The 27,054-nt window shown below is 40.6% G+C and overlaps 1 protein-coding gene across 2 annotated transcripts in view; it reads right to left on the bottom strand.

The window, feature by feature from the left end:
• CDK19 (cyclin dependent kinase 19) overlaps nt 1-27,054 on the bottom strand; it is a 228,182-nt gene that overhangs the window by 180,594 nt on the left and 20,534 nt on the right. The window contains exon 2 of one of the 2 annotated variants that reach the window (XM_074948242.1): nt 10,377-10,438. The exons of the other annotated variant lie outside the window; for it this stretch is intronic. The gene's annotated coding sequence lies outside the window, so the exon portion shown is untranslated. The remainder of the gene's footprint in view (nt 1-10,376; nt 10,439-27,054) is intronic. 2 annotated transcript variants of the gene reach the window in all.

The raw sequence follows: 27,054 nt of genomic DNA on the forward strand, positions 1-27,054 counted from the left end.
CTTTATTATGAAAGTTGAACTTACAAATGTAGAGTTATGTACAAAAAAAACCGCATTCAAAAATAAAACAATTTAAAACTTTAGAGCCTACAAGTCCACTCAGTCTTACTTTTTGTTCAGCCAATCGCTCAGACAAACAAGTTTGTTTACATTTGCAGGAGATAATGCTGACGGCTTCTTGTTTACGTCACCTGAAAGTGAGAACAGGTGTTTGCATGGCACTGTTGTAGCCGGCATCACAAGATATTTACATGCCAGATGTGATAAAGATTCATATGTCCCTTCATGCTTCAACCACCATTCCAGTGGACATGCATCCATGCTGATGATGGGTTCTGCTCAATAACAATCCAAAGCAATGCAGACCAATGCAAGTTCATTTTCATTATCTGAGTCAGATCCCACCAGCAGAAGGCTGATTTTCTTTTCTGGGGGTTCGGATTCTGTAGTTTCCGCATCGGAGTGTTGTTCTTTTAAGACTTCTGAAAGCTTGATCCACACCCTGTCCTGATCAGATTTTGGAAGGCACTTCAGATTCTTAAATCTTGGGTAGAGTGCTGTAGCTATCTTGAGAAATCTCACATTGGTACCTTCTTTGTGTTCTGTCAAATCTGCTGTGAGTGTTCTTAAAACGAAAACATGCTGGGTCATCATCCGAGACTGCTATAACATGAAATACATGGCAGAATGCAGGAAGAACAGAGCAGGAAACATACAATTCTCCCCCAAGGAGTTTAGTCACAAATTTAATTAACGCATTATTTTCTTAACAAGCATCATCAGCATGGAAGCATATCCTCCAGAATGGGGGCCAAAGCATGAAAGGGCATACAAATGTTTAGCATATCTGGCATGTAAATACCTCACAGCGCCGGCTATAAAAGGGCCATGCGAACGTCTATTCTCACTTTCAGGTGACATTGTAAATAAGAAGTGGGCAAGCATTATCGCCCGTAAATGTAAACAAACTTGTTTGTCTTAGTGATTGGCTGAACAAGAAGTAAGACTGAGTGCACCTGTAGGCTCTAAAGTTTTATATTGTTTTGTTTTTGAGTAAAGTTATGTAACAAAAAACCCCTACATTTGTAAGTTGCACTTCCATGATAAAGAGATTGCACTACAGTACTTGTATGAGGTGAATTGAAAAATACTATTTCTTTTATAATTTTTACAGTGCAAATATTTGTAATAAAAATAATATAAAGTGAGCACTGTACACTTTGTATTATTTGTTGTAAATGAAATCAATATATTTGAAAATGTAGAAAAACATCCAAAATATTTAATAAATTTCAATTTGTGTTCTATTGTTTAACAGTGTGATTAAAACTGCGATTATATCACGATTAATTTTTTTAATCGCAATTAATTTTTCTGAGTTAATTGCGTGAGTAAACTGTGATTAAATCGACAGCCCTAAAAATTTTAAAAACTATCTTCATAGATTCCTAGAAATGTAGGACTGGAAGGAACCTCAACAGATCATCTAATCCAGTCCCCTGCATTGAGGCAGGACTAAGTATTATCTCTAGACCATCCCTGATAGGTGTTTGTCTAACCTGTTCTTAAAAACCTCCAATGATGGCGATTTCACAACCTCCCTAGGTAATTTGTTCCAGTGTTTAACTACCCTGACTAAAGTTAGGAAGTTCTTCCTAATGTCTAACCCAGGGGTTCCCAAAATTCATTGTACCCCAACCCTCTTCTGACAACAAAAATTACTACACTATTCCAGGATGGGGGACCGAAGCCTGAGCCCACCCAAACATTGCTGCCCTGGGTCGGGGACCAAAGCCGGAGCCGTACTGCCCCGGGTGTGGGGGACAAAGTCGAATCCCCAGGGCTTCAGCCCGAGGCAGAGGGCTTGTAACCCAAGTCCCGCCATCCTGGGGGCTTCAGCTTCAGCCCTGGGCCCCACAAGTTTAACACCATCCCTGGCCACCCCATTAAAATGGGGTCCCAACCCACAGTTTGAGAACCTCTAGTCTAACCTAAATCTCTCTCAGTGGTTAAGGAGAACAATTTATTATCCTCCTCTTTGTAACAACCTTTTATGTGCTTGAAGACTGTTACCATGCCTCCTCCCCATCTATGTACACAATAGAAAATTGTACACAATAGAAAAAAAGTTCTTAAAATTTAAATTCCAAAACTCAAAAACTTGTTTACAAAACCCAGTAACTAAGAAGAAAGGAAATAGCTAATTAAGGACATAATAAACCTTACTCTGCCCATATATCAGATATTCTTATCAAATATTAAGAAATGTATACTGTGACACTGCACTCCATATGTTTATGGAAATACGTTAACAAGTGGAAATACGATGTAACTGGAATATGCTTTATGCAAAAGGTCTCTTGTAAGGTATCATTACAAAGTGTATAATCTGAGTGTGTTCATCCTATTTGTATGAATGTATCATTCTTGTATTTGAAATTAGGAATATGAAATATAATTCTGAGGTCCTATTGTAGTTATGCAAAGTGTGGGCCATTAATGGTGGCTTAGAATCTTGATGGCTCCCATTAACTAGGACAATTGGACAAAGGGAGCTGCAGTCATGAGAAATCCCCTAATTGCCACCTGAGCTGAAACTAACAAGAACAGTACCGGGGGAAAGGATTGGGCCCAGACTATGAAGGAGTCTAGTCTGTGAAAGAAGCTTATTGGAACATCTCTGAGGGTGAGATTTTACCTGTATTCAGTTTCTTAAATGCATTAGGCATAGACTTGTGTGATTTGTTTTGTTTTGCTTGGTGACTTACTTTGTTCTGTCTGTTATTACTTGGAACCACTTAAATCCTACTTTTTATTCTTAATAAAATCACTTTTGTTTATTATTGAACCCAGAGTAAGTGATAAATACCTGGGAGAGCAAACAGCCATGCACATCTCTCTATCAGTGTTATAGAGGGCGGACAATTTATGAGTTTACCCTATATAAGCTTTATACAGAGTAAAACGGATTTATTTGGGGTTTGGATCCCATTGGGAGCTGGGTGTCTGGGCGCTGGAGACAGGAGTACCTGCTGAGTGGTTTTCAGTTAAAACCTGCAGCTTTGGGGACATGGTTCAGACCCTGGGTCTGTGTTGCAGCAGGTTTGCATGTCTGGCTCAACAAGACAGGGTTCTGGAGTCCCAAGCTGACAGGGAAAACGGGCTCAGAGGTAGTTTCAGCACATCAGGTGACAGTCCCAAGGGGATCTGTGACCGAACCCGTCACATATACATCACCACAATCTTAACTCACACAAAATACTATTTTCAGTCATTTCAAAATATAAACAACTTTTCTTAAGAAAAATTACATATGTACATATTAATGCTAAATTCTTCAGCCTGAAATGCAAATCCATATTCGAAGTTTTATCACAGATTAGTTTTACACTTCTCCTATTTTATACACATTATCAAGAAACAGCTGTTTTGAGTACTTCACCAAAAAACTACTGTCAACTGATAAATATATTTTAGCTCCTACTACACCTCTACTCCGATATAACGCTGTCCTCGGGAGCCAAAAAATCTTACTGCGTTATATCTAACTTGCTTTGATCCACCAGAGCGCAGCCCCGCTGCCCCGGAGCACCGCTTTACTGCGTTATATCCGAATTCTTGTTATATCAGGTCGCATTATATCGGGGTAGAGGTGTACTTCCCATGTATCAGTATCCTTTCAGATAAAAGCCATTTAAAAACCCCAACATTGCATGAGTCAGTTAAGGCTGTTGCACTGTGATGAAATACATAGTTCTGAATACTTGATAAGAAATCTTATATTGCCCATGCAAACATTCTTATATCCTTAGGTAGCCATTTCCATGCTTTTAAATGTTGAGGTTCGATAAAAGAAAAGAGTATGTAAACTCACTGCCTGATCTTTAGTGACCTAAACTTTTAAGCAACTTTTAAAAAAAAAATATTTGAATGTGTGATGCTATAATATACACACAAAAAAGTTTTAGTGAACTATGTAGTAAGCTTAAGAGACAAGTATATTGGTAACCCTATAGCACAGTATAAATATCCACAATAGTGTTGTGAAATCTATATAAGAGGAAGAATACGAGTACAGTTTTCATTGAAAGAGAGGTGCAAGATTATCTTTATAATGCACTCCACAGATCTGAAGAGTCATGCAAGAGGCCCTTATTCTGTAGTTCTGAAGTTTTGGGGCAATCCAAAAGACGGCAACTTATTCATATACAGACCTTTGACCATTAACAACAAATCAGATAAGAGTTGTTTTTACTAACAGACAAGTTTCTCCCTTAGCTGGTTACAGCACAAGTAATTCTATCCAATGATCTTCCAAAAACAAAGCATTGTTTTAAAGTGTCCGCTGTTGCAGCTACTAGATATTTACATTTATGAAGTTTTAAAATTATCATATTCAAGACTATGGGTATTATTAAGGGACTATTCTGGTTCCAGAAGTGTTATCAACCTTGTTATTTTATGAAAAATAAAAGCATTATAACAAGCTGAAGTATATGAGACTTGTATCCTGGCTTGAAAGTTTCCTGGCTCCAGACTTTGCAAACTATCATGGGGAACATTCAGATGCAAAAGCTTTCAATCCTAGCACGTGATAGATAGGAGGCTCTTTCTATTGTAAAATGCCACACCACGTGTAGTGTATGAGGTGATCTCTCAGCTTGAACAGTTTCTCTCCATCACTAGGCAAAACCTAGTTCTGTAAGTCTTCAAGGTTAATATTTCTTAATTTGTACAGTGGAAGGAAAAACTGGTTTATTTCCAAATAAAGTACTCCTTGCAGAAAAATAAAATAAAACTTTATGTTTGCTTCCTGTTGCCATTTTCACTTTGCATTTTCCTCACAAAAGTCCAAAAATAAGTCTATTTTCAAAATGTTCATCTCAGAAGAACTTAAGGCTTAAAATCCTTAACACATTTCAGAGGATTTTAGTACTAAGCCTCACAATACTCCAAGAATTAGAAAGCATATTACAGATAAGTTGACAGAGACCTAGAAGACACCTGCCCAAGACCATGGTGTCTGTAACAGAACTCAGGAAGACTTGAAAATTAGTCCATTGTTGTAATCTCTGATACTACTTTATCTGTACTATTCAGAATATGTTTCAGATATATCATAATGGTCTCAGTTTGAATTCAAGTAGGCTTAATTTGGATATCATTAAATACAGTTTGGCCTGTATAACAAGATCACGATTAAATATCTACATCAAGGGACTCCTCTAGAGGATTGTTCTCCCAGTGCAAGTTCTAACAGTCACTGTTCACTAGCTAGAACATGGCTCTCAAACTTATTTGATCAAACACCCTTTCTTTGTGTCTGTAGTAGTTTACGCCCCCTCCCCAGCCACACAAGTACATATAATCACCCAGCTCTGAAGGCAGAGCAGAGATCAGCGGCTGCTGGCCAGGCTCCCAGTTCTGGAGGCGGCACCACCTCCAGCAGCAGCAGAGAAGTATGGGTGACAATGCCATACCATGCCACACTTATTTCTCTGCTGCTGCTGGCAGTGGTGCTGCCTTCAGAGCTGGGCACCTGGCCAGCAGATAACGCTCTCTGTCTGCCCAGTTCTGAAGGCAGAGCGGCTTCTTCCCCACCACCACCACCAGAATACATTCCACAGTGACCCCCAGTTTGAGAACATCTGAGCTAGAGAATACGGAAGTGACTGCATGGTATAACTAAAGGTTATGTTGTACATCTATCACCACTCTAGCAGTGTGTACAATAAAAAAAATTGTAAGCCCATCATTATAATTTAAAAGATCTCCAACTCACTTCTCCTAAACAAAAACCACAAAGCTGAAATAATGGGTTTGTATGTTAGACCACGATGGATGGGAAGCTAGAGTCCAGGGTCCTTCAATGAGAATACTATACTGCCAGTACCGTGACTTTTACATCTACCAATTGTTTGCCTCGACTTCACAAGCTACTCTCAACTGTAGATGCAAAGCATAAGCAGAAATGTGATCACCAAGATATTTAGAACATAAATTATAAACCCCTTTTTATTTTTTTTTAATAGATCAAAACCGAGACTCTGGACTGCATCCAGAAATGAACTGGAAACCCAGTGCAATCTTTGGAGCACAAGTATAATATGCTTCGTGAGTGAAACACTGCTAAACAAGTAGCCACATTGGACACTAGCTAAAGTTTCAAAGTAGCTCTCAAGCATATCCCAAGGAAGAGCACACAGTCATAGCCCCATATGGAAATAATAAGCACAAATAATGGTGGGGAGATGTGCGTCTGATTGGGAAGCAGGATGCAACCTTTCCAATGAAAGATAAAAGTTCTCGTTTTCAGCTACTGTTTGGACAGACAAAAGCAGCCCTTGATCCAACAAGACTCCTAGATTTCAAACTTGAGTATCAAAAGGCAAAAAAAGGCATATATTCAGTCTCTCTGTATTTTCCCAAAACTGAATTAAGTCTTACCCAAGAAGTGCATCAGCTAGTTAGCTCTTATCCACACTTACACTTTCGGGATTACCCAGGGGTACAGGGTGAATCACTACTGCCAACTTACAGCAAGAAGTTGTCTGTGCCCACTCGCCCAAGGCTATCAGCGGCCGGCAATACAAACATCTCATTCTGGGCTCCACAGGCTAGCAATGTTCACACCTCAGCCCTCAGGCTCCCTAAGTGAATCCATGGGGCAGAGCAGACAACCTGTGGCTAAATCTATGGAGATAATTAGCCTCCCAAGTTCTGCTTTGGGCCCAGGTCGCTCCTACCAATCTGTACACCCCTCTTCATTACACTCAAATGCCCAGTCCCTCAACTTCTGGACACCTACAATGCACAAGGATTCACTGCCTCTGTGGAAGCAGTGCCCTCAGTTCACTAGCTTCACCTCAGTTCAGCACTCTCCATAGCACACAGCATTTAGTCACATATGTAGTAAAACCAAACAGAAGTTTATTTGATAAGGCTTAAGATAAAGACTCAATCAAAAGCAAGTATAAGGATTGGAAACATATGGTGACAGATAAAAGAAAAAAATATAACACACCATCCAGAGCCTATACTTATTAACAAGGTTCCTTTCCTAACTAATAAGCTATCTCTCACCCAACTGTCAATCTGTACAGTGCTTTTCCAGTAGACAGCTGGAATGCACTTTTCATGAGACACTCACACTGTCAGAGTGTCACCACTGTAATGGATACTACCGTATGCCCTTTTTTCTCCTTTTATACAGTTCCAGACCTTTTTTTTCTCCTTTTATACAGTTCCAGACCTTTTTTTCTCTCTTCAATGACCAAGATGTTTCGTTAACTTTAGTTTGCCCTATTGCCACCTAGTCAAGGTCTTTTTTTCTGGGGCTCTGTTGTGCTTTGTAAAGGCCCAAGCCTGCACCTCGTCTAACTTATAAACACTTAGCAAGGCTGGGTCCAACAACGTCAATTGTTCTCATTCTTGATTGAGTTGGCTCTGAGAAAAGCTTGCGTCAACTGAAATTTCACTTCTAGCAGCTTTGGAACATAAAATATTTTCCATACATACATCCCACAACAACCATGACAACCAGCGGGTTCTTAGCTTTTGGCAGACACCACATGCAGCCCCCTTAAATGAAATATCGTGAAGACAGTGATCACAGGGGAAACACCTGTCTAGGCAAGTCCCTGGATATAGACTCATAACTATGTACCCACCAGTGGTCTATTGCCAACATTAGGTCACACAACCCCCCAGTATTGCAGACATTGTAAAATAAGGTTTTCCCCAACTGTCTCTACAACTTGGTTGTTATCTCCCAGTGCCAAATACTTTCACAGTGCCAACTGAATGATACCCGATTTCCTATTCTTGTCTCCAAATGGAATGCCTGAAGAAGGCAAGTCTTTCCTTTGCTCACTTATCTCAGAAATTCCTTATTTGTTATGTTGGGAATTGTAAGTAAAAAAGGCAGAAGTTCAGCTACTTAGGTAGTGGCTTTGATAAAGTTGCACTCTACCTTCTTACCACAATCCAATCCATAGTACTGACATACCTAGCTCTAGTTCTTCAAACTTCAAAATTGTTTCCAGATAAAAATTTAAGCAGAAAGACAAGGCAGGCAATGCATGCCTAAGCAATCATAACACTTCAAGAGATGTTAAATGCATGAGTCCATAGATTAAAAATACTATTCATACGCAAAGTATAAAATATCAGGTGCAGAAGAAAATTTGAAACATCTCAAAATGAAGCTAAGTGCAACAAATTCAGAAAAGTAGAGAAAAAGGAAAGCAAATGGAGAAAAGAAAAAATTTTTAAACGTAAGGAAAGAATTCAGAAGAAAAATGACAAGATACTTGAAAAAAAACTATGACCACAAGACCTCTCATTACTACAAGTAGGAGTGAAAGTTGTTTTTATTTTGGGGGGGGGGGTAGTTAAACAGTATTTTCGTACTGGATGTGATGGAATGGAGTGGTGAAAAGTTTACAATTTCGTTAAATGATTAAAGAGAATCAATTCCAACCATCTATTAACATATGAAAATGTAAACAACAAATATAGAGAATTACCTAAGGTAGCGAGGTATAACCTGAATGAGATAAAACAGGAAGAAAATGTAGTCTATCAAAGCCAACGCTTTGAAAATCTGATCTCAGACTGTTAAATAACCACTTCAGTGAAGTGGCAGAAGACTCCAACCTCACTTGAGACATTTTAAACAAGACCGGACAAAGCATTTAGGAGCAAATTTTGATGTCAAAACACAGGCAGACTAGCTGGCTTGTATGTTAACTCGTTATTTGAAGGCTGGGGAAGGGAAGAATCCTCCCCATGTGAAGAGTGGCAGAACAGCATCAGCAGAATTACCTAACAGTTCCTAGTGTGGGGTCAGTGTTTCAGAAGTAAGTGTACGAGGAAGAAAGGCTGATGGATCCATGAAGTCACATGTTCTGACCTGGCTCCCAATCTTCCCCTGTAGGGTGATGTAGAAAGAGCCCTGCTGTGAAGAGCCCTAGGCTCCATAGCATATGGGGAGTATCCATGCATTGCCTCACAGCATTCTGCCCTTGAACTCCCCTACATTGGCACCATTCCAGTTCCACTACAAGCATGAGCCGCCACACCTGTGGAGGTGATGGTGGGATTTGTCACTAATGGAATATACTACCTATGCAGAACATACTTAAGATTTTATTAAACTATGTGCTTCAACATATGCCTTTGAAGTATATTAGCCTTTAAAAATTAGAAAAAAAAAAAGTGGAAGACATGCCACAAACTTATTTTCCATGGTTTAAGAAAATACTGAAGCAAATCTGACACAACCAGAACACCACTCAGATGACAAGAGTGGTATCCATTTTAGGAGAGATCTTATTCACTTTATACGTTGATGATCTGGAAAAAAGTGTGCAACATTTACTTTCAATATAAAATTGAAGACAAAACAAAGGCAGAGGACAATAGAATTTATAACAATTTGGAGATCATAGTGGCTTGCAAATTAGAGAAATTAAACACTATGTTTTGCTTTCTGGGACCTTCAGGACATTAAGATGGATCTCTCATCAGAAGATCCTAATGACCAATTTTTAAACAAAGCTCTGCTTTTAAGGACTGCAGCCTAGAATTATTCTTCCCAAAGGTGCAAACACCCATTTAATCACTTACCACTCAGAGCTATATCTAATGAGACAAAGATCATTTTTCTTTTAATATAGAAAGTGAATAATCTGTGCCTTTCATGTACAGTAATTACAGCTTTGGATCAGCTACTTCCATCTTTCCTTGACAACGACAGCCAAGACCCAAATTAGGTGATGGCAGCCTCACCAGAAAAGAAAGTCACGCAAGAGGACTCAAGCTCTGGCCAGAAATGTACTAAGGTATTTCAGTCTGTAAGAAGCCTTGAAAATAGAGCCAGGGGTATGGAACATGATTGAAATGCAGATGGAAAGGAAATGTCAAAGCCCTCGAGATTTCAAGAAGTCCACATTCAACATCGGTGAGAAAGATGATAGGTCACATCCGAAGTATTCAGCCCAATCCTGGAACAAGTGGCAGTCAACAGGAGTTCAGGCAAGCAGGAAATATCTCACAGTAAGCACAACAGACATCCTTGAAGAAGTATTATACTTAGCACTTTGTTTCTATACTTTTAATCTTGAAAATAAGTTCTAACCGCTTCAGTTTTCAGGGAAGGAGCATTTGCAGTGCTTCATCATCCCACCTGGAACTTAATTTATGCAAATAATTTTACACAAAGTCTGGATTAGCGGAATGTCAATCTCCGATTTACATTTTTCAACACCACTGCACTTTTTGTTATATGGTTCCTTCTTTCTAATAGATCACCACACAATGCCAGGCACCCCAGCAAACATACAATGACACCAGAAGGCAGCACTCCTCTTTACCTTCTGCTGAATATTCTGCTACCTCCAAGGCAGGAAGTCCATACACGAAGCCCTTCTGGAATCTACGAACACAGCAGAAGTAAAAGGCAGAGAAGTTTATGTAGATTTAAAGGTTACACTTCTCAAAACACAACAATGCCAAATTCCTAAGTGCTATGCTTAGTTTATTATTACTTTGTTTTGGGCATTTATTTATGTAAATATAGTACATTGACAAGTCTGTAAACAAAGCAATTACTAGGATTCAGCATCCAAAATGTAATCTGAGTCTACATTTTGTTTTCAAAAAAATTAGAAAAGGGAAAAGTTCTCAATTCTAATTATTGTATTAGAAGTAGTATTTCTACATACGCTGCAAACAGACAATAATTTTTAAAAATTGTATATTTATTTAATTAGAGGAGCCAATCTAAACCACATGACAAAGGACCGGACAGATCAAATTTTTTTTTAAAAGTAGTCTAGTTTAATAAATGTTACACTAAAATAATAAGATACAGGAAACTTACAGGATAGCAAACTAGATAGAAATTAGAAACAAACTTTTATTACAAGATACTATTAGAAATATAACTATAGCCTGATTTTGCCCTCCATTTGGTAAATATATTCAGCTGTGTTTTTAGAATAGACACTACAAACATAGCTGCTTTTCTCTTTATTTGTCTCTCTGTCCACCAGGGTCTATGAACTCAGAAGGCTGGTTACAGCTTAAGGAATAAATCAGATTCACTACCCACTGCTGCAAAATTCATGCTTTGAAGTGCCATATTTATATGTTCTTCTACTTTGCATTTCTAGAGAACCTGCCATAAGACCTGAAAGTGTATTGCAAAAGCTAAGCATGTCTCAGAGCACCCATGATAGACAGGTATTTATCCACATTTTACATATGGAGAAACAAAAGAGGTTAAGTGATTTAACCAAGACAACAGTGAATCCGTGTGTTCATGGTGAATATTCTGGATCTAATAAAGCCTACCCATGAGCCAGACCATAACCTGATCCAGGATGGAGACAAGCACTTTCTGAGAGAAGGTCTTTCACTGGTATTTTTGCAAAAAGACCCTTGCAGGCAATGCAGGAGACATTCATGAACCTGGTCTTTTCTATTCCAGAACCATTAGTAGTAGGTTAACCTAGATCTCTTCCTTCTCTCCAGTAACTTCTAAACTAGGAGAATCAGAGATAAATCCTAATTGATTGTAAAGGCCTCAGACTACTATACAATCAGCAATCCCAGCAAGTTTTTAGGGTTTCTACTTGCTAATTAGAAAGAGTTTATTAGCTGCAGTTTTTCTAACCCTATTGTAGGACACAACAGAAAATCTCTTCTTTGGCGATTCACTCTCCTTTCCACCCAGAGACTGCCTCTGCTACTACCAACCCTCTTGATGAAGGTTCATAGCGATATCACCAAGCTAAAGAACTGTCACCACTGCTAAAATTAAGCTGGCTCCACAGTACCACTAGTGACTAGGAACTATAACATGTGCAGGTGAGTTTCTTCTAAGGCTATGGATACTAAGTTTGACAGTCTGCTTATAATGTAAAAGCAAATGTCCCCATGTTAAATAATTCTGAAGTGCTAAAAATTCAGCTACTTTAATTCCAGGTTCAGATAAGTTCTTTCAGCCTTTACTAGAACTGTACAGAGACTTGTTTCCTCACAATCTTACATGACTGACTGGTAAAAAAAATAAAACAGTTACTACCCTGTTCTGTAACTGTTGTCTTTCAAAATGTGTTAAGCATGCCCATTCCATTTCAGGTATGTGCATGCCAAGTGCAGAGTCAGATTTTTTTCCCCCTTAGCAGTACCTACCAGGGTGGAGCATGTACCCTTTACTTCCTCATGCTGCTGCTGCATGACGGTATAAAGTGGGGTGCCACCACAGACTCCCTCTCAGTTCCTTCTTACCAAACAGACTCTTGACAGATAGGAACGGACATGTATAATACATCTCAAAAAACAGTAACAGAACAGGGTTAGTAAACATTTTTTCATTCAACTGATTGCACATATCCATTCCACTTCAGGTGACTCACAAGCAGTTTAAACCAGAGGTCCGTTTCACAGTCTACCTGAACAAGGACTGAAGAACTACTCATCCAAACTTGGCATCATCTCCAGAATGCTGAGATATAGTGTAATGTGTAGTAAAAGTATGTACTGATGACTATTAATTGCAGCTCTACAAATGTCGGCTATAGCTACTTGAGCCAAAAAAAGTTGCTTGAGATCTCGTGGAGCGTGCTACCACCCTGCTTGGAGAGGGTACATTGGCAACGTCATAGCACAGGCATATGCAGGACAAAATCCAGGATGTGGTCCTCTGCTTTGAGACTGAAAGACCTTTCATCCTGCCCATAACTGAGACAAACAGCTGGGGTGACTATTTAAAAGACTATTTAGTCCTGTCCAAGTAAAAAGCCATCGCCCGAAGGTATAGAGCCTCTCCTCATCCTGATGAGACTGGGACTTAGGAAAGAAAGTCATTAAGTATATGGCTTGATTGGGCTAGAATTCCAATACTACTATAGTCAGGAATTTCGGATGTGGAGGCACACATACCTCATCTATATTTAAAAAAATGTGTAAGGAGGGTCAGCTACCAACGCTCATACTCCACCACCCTTCTTCTGAGGCAATACCTACCAAAAATACTTCTTTCAGAGAAAGTTGCAGTAAAGAGCCTGCAGCCATCAGTTCAAAGGACAGAACCATCAAAACTTGTTGCACCAGATCTAAGTGCCAAGGATGAATGGAATCCATCACATGGAGAGAACCCCTGTCCAAATGCTTTAAGAATCTGACTGACATAACATTCAAAAATACTAAGCAGCCTGCGATTGATGGCTGGAGACAGCTGTCAGGTGAACTCTGACAGAACTAAATCAATAGGTCTTGTTGTTTCAGGTGGAACAAACAGTACAAAATATATTGGAGAGGCCAGGAGTGGTGAAAATCATTCTGTTTTGACCATAAAGGAGAATCATTTCTATTTCAACGGGTAAATGTATCTAGTAGTTGTTTTCCTGCTATTCAGCAGAATGTTCTGCACATTCTCTGAACACTTCACTCTTGAGCTGCTAACCATAGAGCATCCAGGCCATCAGATGGAGAGCAACTGGGTTGGGATACAGCAAGTGCCCATGGTCCTGGGAGCCTAGCTTGCGTTCTGGAGGAAGTGTCAAAAGAGCCCTAGTAGAGAGGCTCAGCAGCCTGAAGAACCAGTGCTGGTAAGGCCAAGCTGATAGTATAAAGATTATGCAAGCACGACCTAAACTGAGCCTGAACACACCCATGGGAAGGGGTCAAATGGGAGGATAAGCATACATCAGTTCATCTTTTGTAGAAAGTACAAAAGCATCAATCAGAAATCCCGGATTCTGAGCTGCTTTGGAACAAGAAACTTGGCACTTTTTCATGCGGCAAATAGCAAACAGGTCTAAGTGAGTAACCCCCCGCCCCCAGGTTTGAAAAATGAATCTCATGTTATCTGAACTAAGAAGCCATTCATAATCTCTGTTGAATTATCTGCTCAGGCGATTCTCCAAGCTACTATGAACACAGGGAAGGTGGGAGGCTTTGAGATTTATTGCATTGGCAATACCAAACTCCCAAAGATGTATTGTCTCTTGATACAGACGGTCTGATACAGTCCCTCCCTACATATTCATTTAGAATATTGCCACAGTGTCCATGAGAACATGTAGCCTCTCCGCCGTGATGGGAGAAAAGCCCAACAGGCCAAATGAACAGCCCGCACGTCCACACATTTATGTGGACAGCCAAATCTTCATGAGACCACAAACTGAGTTGGTAGGTTTGTAGGTGAGCTCCCCAACCTACAGAATAAACATCCATAACTAGAGCCAGTGTGGGTAAGAGAGAGCCAAAGTGAACTCTCTCCCATACTCTCATTGGCTGGATGCATCCACTAGTCCAAGGAGACAAACCTGATAGCTTTCTTTGACAGGTTAACAAGCCTTGTGCATAGGAGGGAAGTGGCAGATGTGGTATATCTCCACTTTAGTAAGGCTTTTGATATGGTCTTACATGACCATCTCATAAATAAACTAGGGAAATACAACCTAGATGGAGCTATTATAAGGTGGGTGGGTAACTGGTTGGAAAACCATTCCCAGAGAATAGTTATCAGTGGTTCACAGTCAAGCTGGAAGGGCATATCAAGTGGGGTCCTGCAGGGATCAGTTCTGAGTCCAGATCTGTTCAATATCTTCATCAATGATATAGACAATGGCATAAAGAATACACTTATAAAGTTTGCGGACGATACCAAGCTGGGAGGGCTTGCAAGTGCTTTGGAGGATAGGATTAAAATTCAAACTGATCTGGAAGAACTGGAGAAACAGTCTGAAGTAAATTGAATGAAATTCAATACAGAAACATGTAAAGTATTCCACTTACGAAGGAACAATCAGTTGCATACATACAAAATGGGAAATGACTGCCTAGGAAGGAATACTGCAAAAAGAGATCTGGGAGTCATACTGGGTCACAAGTTAAATATGAGTCAACAGTGTAACACTGTTGCAAAAAAAGCAAACATAATTCTAGGCTGCATTAGCAGGAGTCCTTGTAAGCAAGACACGAGAAGTAATTCTACCACTCTATTCTGCACTGATTAGGTCTCAACGGGAGTATTGTGTCCACTTCTGGACACCACATTTCAGGAAAGATGTGGACAAACTGGAGAAACTCCAGAGAAGAGAAACAAAAATGATTAAAGGTCTAAAAAAAAAAAAAGACCTATGAGGGAAGATTGAAAAAATTGGGTTTGTTTAGTCTGGAGAAGAGAAGACTGAGAGGTGACATGATAACAGTTTTCAAGTTCAGAAAAGGCTGTTACAAGGAGGAAGGGGGAAAATTGTTCTCCTTAACCCTGAAGGATAGGACAAGAAGCAATGGGTTTAAATTGCAGCAAGGCTGGTTTAGGTTGGACATTAGGAAAAAATTCCTAACTGTGAGGGTGGTTAAACACTGGAATAAATTGCCTAGGAAGGTTGTGGAATCTCCATCATTGGAGATTTTTAAGAGCAGGTTAGACAAACACCTGTCAGGGATGGTCTAGATCAGTGGTTCTCAACCAGGGGGTACACAGAGGTCTTCCAAGGGGTACATCACCTCATCTCGGTATTTGCCAAGTTTTACAACAGGCTATATAAAAGACACTAGCAAAGTCAGTACAAACTAAAAATTTCATATGACTTGTTTATACTGCTCTGTACACTGAAATGTAAGTACAATATTTATATTCCAACTGATTTATTTTATAATTATATGGTAAAAATGAGAAAGTACACAATTTTTCAGCAATAGTGTGCTGTAACACTTTTGTATTTTTGTGTCTGATTTTGTAAGCAAGTAGTTTTTAAATAACTTGAAACTTGGTGGTACACAAGACAAACCAGACTCCTGAAAGGGACACAGTAGTCTAGAAAGGTTGAGAGCCACTGGCCTAGATAATACTCGTGCCATGAGTGCAGGTGACTGGACTAGATGACCTCTCGAGGTCCCTTCCAGTCCTACTATTCTATGAGACTAGTACTCATGCAGGAATTCAAATCAGCACGGCCATTGGTGACAAGCCAGGACGTACTTAACCAACAGTCTTTAACCAACTCTGCAACTTCCTGAGACAAAGTCCGGTGTGACAAACCACATATGTGCAGGAGACCATACCCCAGTAGTCTGAGGCAGTTTCTTACTACTGTGATTGCATGGGCTTTGAGATCTGTGGAAATGTTAAACATTCTCGGGAATTTGGCTTGACGTAGGAACACTTTGGTTACTGTAGAATCCAGGCTCACCCATATAAATTTTGTTCTCTGAACTGGGGAAAAGAGTGACTTGTCCTTGTTGATCAATAAGAGGGACTGGCTCCTGCATAAACTGAGTTCTACTTGGAGTTTGTATCTACCTCATACCAGCCAGTCATTCAGGTAAGGAAATACTTGCACTCTGATTTTCTTAAGGATGCAGCCACTACTGTCATGCCTTTTTGTAAATACTTGCAGGGCAGCAAACAGGCCAAAGGGCAGGACCGCAAACTAATAACGGGTTGTGTTGACCAGAAATCTTTGCAATCTCCTGTGGCTTTGATGGATAGCCGCATGGAAATATGCATCCTTTAAGTCACCAGGATCCAGGAAAGGAATGATAGAGGCTAGGGTGCCCATACAAACCCTTGTTTTTTATATATTTGTTCATATTTTAGAGGTCTACAATGGATCTGAGCCCTCCTTTTGCCTTTGGGATCAGGAAGTCATGTGAAGAATGGAACATCTTCAATAGCTCCCAAATGAAGGTGAGACTGGACCTCCTGGAGCAGGACAACCTCTTGAGAGTGGTCCCTGAAAAGGGATGGGGAATGGGGGGTGGAAATAAATCCCTGTTACACAGTACTTAGCACCCAATCCATCTGTCATGATATGGGCCCAAGCAAATAGGAAGTAAGATAACCTGTTGGAACAACAGGGGAGGGAGAAACTGGGACGTAATGATTTGATACTCTGTCCTCAGTAAGACAGTCAAACGGGCTGCTTGGATTTCCAGACTGTCTCAAAGAACCTACCATGGAAGAAAACAGAGGAGGTGGAAGTCTCTTCCTTTGGTGGTCCACCCCCTGCTTTTCTTGGAATTGTCAAGGCTGCCTTGGTGGGAAGAGATAGTATCTCTAGAGACACTGTGCAAGGAATTGCTTTCCTTTAGGGAAAGGAGTGTAAATTCCCAATGTTTCAGTGTGACCCTTGAATACTTCACACTATGGAGTTTCTGATCAGTCTTCTGTGAGAAGAGGGTAGGACATTCATAGGTGAAGTTGCTGGATAGTCTGCTAGACCGGACGTCCTACAAGAGACCCAATGATTATGCACAGATATTCATGGCTTCAGTTACTGCAGATGCCTTGGCTCTGGCTGCCAAATCTGCACCATCTAAGGCAGCCCAGAGAGGTCCCAGCCATCAGTTTGCCCTATTCTAAGATGGCCTGCAACTCCTGCCTGGCCTCCTCCAGCAACTTGTCTGAGCACTTCAATACATTGCCTGAAAGGGAGAATTCATATCTGACCAGTAAGACTTGCTGCTTAGAAAGATACAATATTGTAGACCAGCTGTGAAATAAATCTTTCTACCAAAAAGGTAGAATCTCTTTCTGTCTTTGTCTTCTGGGATAGAAGAAGGCTGTTCCTGATCTGCTCTTTCATTCACTACTGAGACAGCTAAGGAACCTGGCAGGTGTAAAAACATTCATAGCCCTGAGAAGGGACATGTTAGATTCTCTCAGTCCTCTTCGCTGTTGGAGGCAGAGAAGATGGCATTTACCACAAAGATTTTGTGCACTCTAGAATGACTTAATTTATAGGCAGAGCCACTCACAAAGATCCTACCATATTTATGTAGTATGCCTACCAGCCTGTGGGGACTCTGCCTTACTTGATATTCAGGTTGAAGTGGTTCAGAAGCTACTCTCTTTAGTTACTCTTAGTAGGCCCTGTAGTCATCCTGGACAGACAAAGAAACCCCACACACCACAGGCTAATCCTTTCAACTTTCCACAATATCCATAGAAGCAATCATCCGAGGCAGAATTCCTTGATGCCCAGACCAAGCAGGAAGTTTCAAAAGGTAGACGCAGGGCGACCTCCCTGAGGAGGTAATATAGTGTCACTTCTCTATCCTTTTTCTCTGGGACTTGTAGTCCCTGCAGATCTGGCGATGGTCTTGGAAGTGACCCTGTCCAAGGCACTTTATGTACCTGGAATGAAGATCACACATCAACAGACTTTTTGCAGCCAGCACAAGGCTTAAAAGCCTGGAGACCAAGGCATACCCCAGTAGTGGTCAACAGTCCTCCTTGTATAGCAGGAATCCGATGCTCAAAGTTGTAATAGAAATAACAAAAAAAAGCTACTCTAACAAGTACTACTAACTATTTACAGAAGTGAAATTAATCCCCTGGAGTGAGAGAAACTCATAGTAGCAAGTTGATCAACTCCCACTATTGATCCTGGGTAGTAAAAAGGAACTGAGGAGGGAGTGGAGCAGCTCTGCCCTTTACACCATCATGAAGCAGCACAAAGTAGCAGAGGGTGAATGCACCACTCCAACAGTTACCACTAAGGAAAAAGTCTCCAACTCTAGTGCACTAAGAGCACACACACCTGAAGTGGAATTGACAAGTGCAATCACTCAAAATAGATCACAGATTCTAAAAGCCTTCCTCTCCAGAGAAGCAAACAGCACAAGAGAAAGAATTATCCAAAGATAAGAAGGGGGGGGAAGGGAAATATTATTGCTACATCATATATATTAGGCATTAAGTGGTGAGAAAACGGATTTATACTCCAATGACGTTAAAAGCAGACTATCATTAAGGACTCCACTACCTAAAAAAGGAGTGATGTGCTTCTATTTATCTGTGAATTATACATCAAGTCCAGAGCAGTAAGGCTCTTTAGACTGTCAGAGAAGCTCACTGAATTTGCCACCAGTTTCATGGAATCCTGTGTAATAATTTTCTTAATTAAACAATAAAGACTAGTTTACCAAATTATTTAGCAATAACAATACCAATATCTTTAGCTGCCAGCTCTTTCGCAATTCTGTAAATAGAGCCCCTGGAAATAACATTACTGTGTTAACACCGAGTTCAGCTATGACTAGCTTAGTCTGCATACTATCTTTTCCAGTCTAATACCCCCCTATTACTGGACTACAGAAAGGGTAGAAGATAATTGTCTGGGAACACCAAATATTAGGTCTACACTGATCTTATTAGGGAGCCTGTACTGCTTATTCTTCTGCTTAACAAGGACTACAAGTGTGTGGAATATTCTGAATGCAGATTCTTCTCTAAACCATTGTGAAGATCTTAACATCCCCATTTTCATTCAATTTGTAACAGAGTAAGGGGAAAAAAGGACTTTGGCACTAAAGCTCATGGGAAGAAAGAACCCATGAAACTCTACAGCAATCTTTTAATGTTCCCCTAATGGCATACATGAAACAGGAGGAGCGTCCTCCAAGCCTGTTAGAGATGGCAGAGGTCTACAGGAAGCATGCTGTGGAGCTACTGATATTCCCATCCCAGTCCTCTCCAGCTCAGCTGACTTACCTTCTACAGTCTTCAACTAACTTTAATAAAGCGTATATGTTTAGACAGTTTGTAGGCAAACTAGATTTTAAGTATAGAAACTGCTGACTTCAGATTGCAATTTCACTGATGAGGAGGCGGCAAGACCCGGCAATCTGCATAGTAGAGTCAGACAGACTGCATGTTTGTCCTATCTGAAAAACACCCTTAGGCAGAGATTGGAATGGAAGATAGATGCTTCGTCAGGTCCAGTTTCACTCACTGCAATTTGGAAGATCAGCCATCATTGCTAATGCATGTTCCAGATTTGATTTTTTTTAATATATAAAAAGATTAAGAATTTAAATCATTATTAAGGTGTCAGACAGTCTTGTAAATTACAAATACACAACATGTTAGAACAGTTGAGTCAGCATGAGTAACAAACTAAAACCACACATTTAGATTTTATTTTCCTATAAAAATAATTTTGTTATTCTTCTACTTGCTCTCAGGTAACAAGTGACATCCCTCCTATTTGCTATACTTATTTGAGTCATATTAAAATAGAATGGAAGACCCTTTGTCTCAATGTTTATTAAATTGTATGTCAGGTTTTCACAACTCAGGTGGTTACCATGTATTTTAATGCCAATATCAAGATTATAAGTAGATTTCCTGGAACATATGATAAACCAGTAAGGCAGTGGTTCCCAGACTTGTTCTGCTGCTTGTGCAGGGAAAGCCCCTGATGGGACGGGCCAGTTTGTTTACCTGCCGTGTCCGCAGGTTTGGCCGATCGCGGCTCCCAGTAGCCGCGGTTCGCTGCTACAGGCCAATGGGAACTGCTGGAAGCGGCGGCCAGTACGTCCCTCAGCCTGCGCCACTTCCAGCAGCTCCCATTGGCCTGGAGCAGCGAACCGCGGCCACTGGGAGCCGCGATCGGCTGAACCTGCGGATGCGGCAGGTAAACAAACCGGTCCAGCCTACCAGGGGCTTTCCCTGCAAAACCGGCTGAACAAGTTTGGGAACCACTGCAGTTAAGGTATTAAATACCCTTAAAAGAATTATGTTTTTAAGCATAACGTTCCTGAAAAGACAATTCATTTCCTCACTCTTAGCTATGACAGGTTTAATTTCAGATTATAAAGAGTTAACAATCTTTCATGAACTGCACCAAACATTAAAAGCTTTACCTTTTCCATATAAAGTGACAAAAGGTCTCATTTCTGCAAAGAACAAGTTTGCCAATAGCTTATCAACTGCCCTTTCCTCCCTGAAAGCCTTACCATGAGTTTACCTACGTACAGCAACCTCGCATCAAATTTCTTAGATATATTTTATTTATTTTAATCTAACAAAGTCATCACCTAAATTCTCAATCTTAAAATCTGATGTACATCATACAAAATGTTGTACATGCCATAGAATATTTATATGATTTTATTTTTTGTTTATAGTCAATAGCCATTCTATATTTTATAGTATGGGTAGATAAATTTGAAGAAGATGGAATATAAAAAGTTGCTGACTAAACATTTGTGCAATAGTTAATATTAAATTACACTGGCCAAATTCTGTGAAAAATTTAAGTCATGTGTTTTGTATAGTAACAGGGAAAGCCATAAGAACCCGGCAGTAACCTTTTGTGGTACGGTCACAGGTTGTAGGGACAAATTTTGTTCCTTCCCAACTGGATGCAAAAGGCCCCTTGTTAGGTGTGCTGCTCATGCTCTCTGACAAAGCCAAGCTCTGAAGGAGATTCTTATGTAGCTACTCATAGAGGCAAGCCAGTAGGAAAAGCTACACTGGAGAATCCCTTTGACCTTTTCCTTATAGAAGGGTGTGGTACACTTTCATATTCTTTAATAGTTCAGAAGCATAATATGTATAAACTCTCACATTAAGATGCTAAGATTTTTTCCACAGAATTTATATGTTGATAGCACAAGTTACATTCAACTGCTAGAAGATCTTTTGGTTTATTAAATAGACCTTTAATACAATAAAGCACCCTTAATAGTCTGAGGGCCCACCTTCTGTAATTTGTTTGGCATCGTGATGGGATGTATAAACCCCACACTGGGAGTTAAAGGGTTACTCCTGGGGGAATTCTGGGCCAAAAAATTAAGAATTCTGCAAACAATATTTTAAAATTCTGCAAAATTCTGCATATTTTATTTGTCAAAACAACACAATATAATCACTCCAGTTTCAATTATTTTGGTAATTTATTTCAAAATACCTGTCAACAAGTATGTCAATAATACAAACAACAGCAAAAAAGATTCCCCCAGAAGTAGAGAGTTAAAGAAACCCCCTACAACAACCAGTTCCAGTTAGAGAGTCCTGGAGGGGGCTGTGTGGGGCCTCCAGAGCCCAGACACCTGCATTCCCATACTCCCAGAGCCCAGCTGCAGGCACTCCCCAGCCCAGACACCCACAACCCTTTCCCCCAGAGCCAAGCCATGACACCATCACCCCCAAAACCTTTACTCCCCCAACTTCTTTACTGTCCCACCAAGGTACATGGTGTGGTGTGGCCCTGCCCTTCTTCACTCTTTGCCAGAGCTGACTGGGTCTCCCAGGCCCCCTCCCATTCATGGAAGAATGAGGATCAAAGCAGGGTGGGCCCTCCGCTCACTGTGAGCTTGGCTCTGCAGAGTCCAGCGGCCCCTACTAGCGGCCAGAAATTTTGAGGAGTAAACAGGGAATTCTGTCAAGTATCAGGGGGTAGCCATGTTAGTCTGTATCCACAAAAACAACAAAGGAATCCGGTGGCACCTTTAAGACTAACAGATTTATTTGGGCATAAGCTTTCGTGGGTAAAAAACCACTTCTTCAGATGCATGGAGTGAAAATTACAGATGCAGGCATTATATACTGACATTATATACTGAAGAGAAGGGAGTTACCTCACAAGTGGAGAACCAGTGTTGACAGGGCCAATTCGATCAGGGTGGATGTAGTCCACTCCCAATAATTGAGGAGGAGGTGTCAATTCCAGGAGAGGCAAAGCTGCTTTTGTAGTGAGCCAGCCACTCCCAGTCCCTATTCAAGCCCAAATTAATGGTGTTAAATTTGCAAATGAATTTTAGTTCTGCAGTTTCTCTTTGAAGGCTGTTTCTGAAGTTTTTTTGTTCAAATATAGCTACTTTTAAATCCGTTATACAATATTCAGGAAGATGGAAGTGTTCTCCTACTAGCTTTTGTATGTTACCATTCCTGATGTCCGATTTGTGTCCATTTATTCTTTTACGTAGGGACTGTCTGGTTTGGCCAATGTACATGGCAGAGGGGCACTGCTGTCACATGATGACATATATCACATTAGTAGACATGCAGGTGAATGAGCCCCTGATGGGGTGGTTGAGTCCTCTGATGGTGTCGCTAGTGTAGATATGGGGACAGAGTAGGCAACGAGGTTTGCTACAGGGTTTGGTTCCTGGGTTAGTGTTTCTCTGATGTGGTATGTAGTTGCTGGTGAGTATTTGCTTCAGGTTTGGGGGCTGTCTGTAAGCAAAGATTGGCCTGCCTCCCAATTCTGTGAGAGTGAGGGATTGTTTTCCAGGATAGGTTGTAGATCGTTGAAGATGTGCTGGAGTGGTTTTAGCTGGAGGCTGTACATGATGGCCAGTGGTGTTCTGTTATTTTCCTTGTTGGGCTTGTCCTGTAGTAGGTGACTTCTGGGTACCCGTCTCGCTCTGTCAATCTGTTTCCCCACTTCCCCAAGTGGGTACTGTAGTTTTAAGAATGCTTGATAAAGATCTTGTAGGTGTTTGTCTCTGTCTGAGGGATTGGAGCAAATTCGGTTGTATCTTAGGGCTTGGCTGTAGACAATGGATTGTGTGATGTGTCCTGGATGGAAGCTAGAGGCATGTAGGTAAGCATAGCGGTCAGTAGGTTTCTGGTATAGGGTGGTGTTTATGTGACGATCACTTATTTGCACTGTAGTGTCCAGGAAGTGGATCTCTTGTGTGGACTGGTCCAGGCTGAGGTTGATGGTGGGATGGAAATTGTTGAAATCCAGGTGGAATTCTTCAAGGGTCTCCTTCCCGTGGGTCCAGATGATGAAGATGTCATCAATGCAGTGCAAGTAGAGGAGGGGCACTAGGGGACGAGAGCTGAGGAAGCGCTGTTCTAAGTCAGCCATAAAAATGTTGGCATACTGTGGGGCCAGGAGGGTACCCATAGCAGTGCCACTGACTTGAAGAGATACATTGTCCCCAAATCTGAAATGGTTGTGCGTGAGGACAAAGTCACAAAGCTCAGCCACCAGGTGTGCCGTGGCCTCATCAGGGATACTGTTCCTCACAGATTGTAGTCCATCCTCATGGAATATTGTTGTAAAGAGCTTCTACATCCATGGTGGCTACGATGGTGTTTTCAGGAAGATCACCAATGCATTGGTGTCAGTATAATAATGCCTGCATCTGTAATTTTCACTCCATGCATCTGAAGAAGTGGTTTTTTACCCACAAAAGCTTATGCCCAAATAAATCTGTTCATCTTTAAGGTGCCACCCAACTCTTTGTTGTTTTTAGGGAATTCTGCGAAATTCTGCAATGCGCAGTTGCGTAGAATTCCCCCAGGAATAAAGGGTAAAAAAATTCCAGGCCCGGACTCCCTACCCAGCTGCTCATGGGGGGAGGGATAGCTCAGTGGTTTGAGCTTTGGCCTGCTAAACCCAGGGTTGTGAGCTCCATCCTTGAGGAGGCCATTTGGGACCTGGGGCAAAAATTGGCGATTGGTCCTGCTTTGAGCAGGGGGTTGGACTAGATGAACTCCTGAGGTCCCTACCAACCCTGATATTCTATGATTCTATGCAGAGCATGCTCCCGGTGGAGATGGGGCTTAAAAGACCTCAGACAGCTCAGAAGGGGGATGATAAGGCAGGGAGAAGGACTTGGCCTCAGGAGCTCCTGAGAAAGGACAGAGAAGCTGTTTCTCTGAGAAGAGAGGAACTGGCCCACTAGAACCCAGACAGACTAAAGGTACTGTGTTTGTTCTGCATTACCTTGATTACAACCCTTTCCTGAACTTGGACACCCTCTCAGGGCCCTGGGCCAGAGTCCAGGGGAGTGGGAGGGCCTGGGCTCCCCTACCACACTCTAACTACTAGGCACCACCTCTGTCAAGTACCAACCTTTACAGACATTCAGTTCCATTTCTGACCTGCAGCACTGGACACAGTGCTATCTAAAAGCTATTGCACAGGCTTGCACAAGGATACTAAGTCTGTTCTCTATGCCAATGGGAATGTCTGATCAAAAGTGTACAATGAGGAAGTCACTCTATTGCACAAATATTCAACGGACAAAACAATTAGTTGGAATCAATCATTTGGTACCACAGGAGTACGTTTGTTATATAAGATCACAGATTAGTGTTCCCCACATAAATACAAGTGCCTCTATTTCACAGATATCTATTTTACAGGAAACCATTATCCTTTGACTATTCCATGGACATTATCTCTAACCTAAAAAGACAAACTCAGTTTAGAAGGCGAAAAAACAAAAAAGGTCACTTGTTTCCACTCCTCCTTTTATGCTTAAAATTTTTTATGTGCAAAGTATACTGTACATCACTTAGCTGCCAAAACATTATTAATCCATTTTAGAAAAAGCCAGATATTGACAAAAGCCAAGATATTTTGTACTGAGAATAAAGAATTTAAATCAGCAAGTCTTGCTGAGTTTATGTAATTAAATTTAGACGATTTTAATGACAGCAAAGTCAAAATCTTTCTTCACTACCACAACAGATTTTCAAAAAAATACTTTAATGAATCTATGTCAATTCTTCTAGTAGCTAGTAAATATCAAAATGTGAGTAGGGGAGGCATGACCTTTCAACAAACCCAGTATTCCCTGGAAAGATACTGGAATAAATGATTGATTGTGTAATTTGTAAGCACCTAGAAGATATAAGTAATAGACAACAAAGATTTATCAAGAACAAATCATGCCAAATCAACAGAATTTCCTTCTTTGACAGGGTTACTGGCCCACTGGATAAGGCAGAAACTGTAGACATGATATCTTGAGTTTAGTAAGGCTTTTGAAACAGTCCTATGTGACATTCTCATAAGCAAATTAGGGCATGTAGTCTATATTAAATTACTATAAAATGGGCGCAAAACTGATTGAAAGTCCATACTCAAAGGCTAGTTATCAATGTAATGATTCACTATCAAATGAGGGATCTAGTGGGATCCTGCAGGGGTCTGTTCTGGGTCCAGTACTGTTCAATATTTTCATTAATGACTTAGATAATGGGAAGAGAGTATGCTTATAAAATTTGAGGATGACACCAAAATAAGAGGGATTACAAGCACTTTGGAGGACAAGGTTAGGATTCAGAATAATGCTGACAAATTGGAGAACTGGTGTGAAATCAAGATGAAATTCAATAAAGACAAGTGTAAATGACTGCACTTAGGAAGAAAAACAATCCAATGAACAAATACAAAACAGGCGAGCCATAAATACCACTGAAAAGGATCAGGGATTATAATGGATCACAAATTGAATAAGTCAGCAATGTGGTGCAGATGCTAAAAGAGCTAATGTAATTCTGGGCTGTATTAACAGGAGTGTCGTACATAAGACACAGGAGGTAATTGTCCCTCTTTGCTCTGCACTGGTGAGGCCTCAGCTGGAATAAGGTGTCCAGATCTGGGCACCACAATTTAGTAAAGACGTGGATACATTAGAGAGACCAGAGGAGAAACAAAATATGATAAAAGACTTAGAAAACCTGACCTATGAGGAAAGGTTAAAAAAACTGGGCATGTTTAGTCTTGAGAAAAGAAAACAGAGCAGACCTGACAACAGTTTTCAAATATGTTAAGGGCTGTTGTAAGGAACGTAGTGATCAACTAGTCTCCATTTTCACTGAAGGTACGACAAGAAGTAATGGGTTTAATCTGCAGCAGGAGATATATAGGTCAGATATTAGTAACAAAATTTCTTACTATAAAGGATAGTTAAGCACTTGAATAGGCTTCCAAGGGAGGTTGTGGAATCCCCATCACTGAAGGTGTTTAACAACAGGTTGAACAAACACCTGACAAGGATAGGTATACTTGGTCCTGCCTCAGGATGAGAGAAAGGACTAGATCAGTGGTTCTCAACCAACCCCTGGGGGTACACAGCGGTCTTCCAGAGGGTACATCACCTCATCTGGGTATTTGCCTAGTTTTACAACAGGCTACATAAAAAGCACTACCGAAGTCAGTACAAACTAAAATTTCATACAATGACTTGTTTATACTGCTCTGTATACTATATACTGAAATATAAGTACAATATTTATATTCGTTGATTTATTTTATAATTTTATGGTAAAAATGAGAAAGTAAGCTATTTTTCAATAATAGAGTGCTGTGACACTTTAGTATTTTTATGTCTGATTTTGTAAGCAAGTAGGTTTTAAGTGAGGTGAAACTTGTGGTATGCAAGAGAAATCAAGCTCCTGCAAGGGGTACAGTATTCTAGAAAGGTTGAGAGACACTGGAATAGATGACTTCTCGAGGTCGCTTGCAGCCCTGCATCTCTATGATTCTATGCTGG

This window comes from Natator depressus, chromosome 3 (genome assembly GCF_965152275.1).
Source record: "Natator depressus isolate rNatDep1 chromosome 3, rNatDep2.hap1, whole genome shotgun sequence".
Lineage (NCBI taxonomy): Eukaryota > Metazoa > Chordata > Testudines > Cheloniidae > Natator > Natator depressus.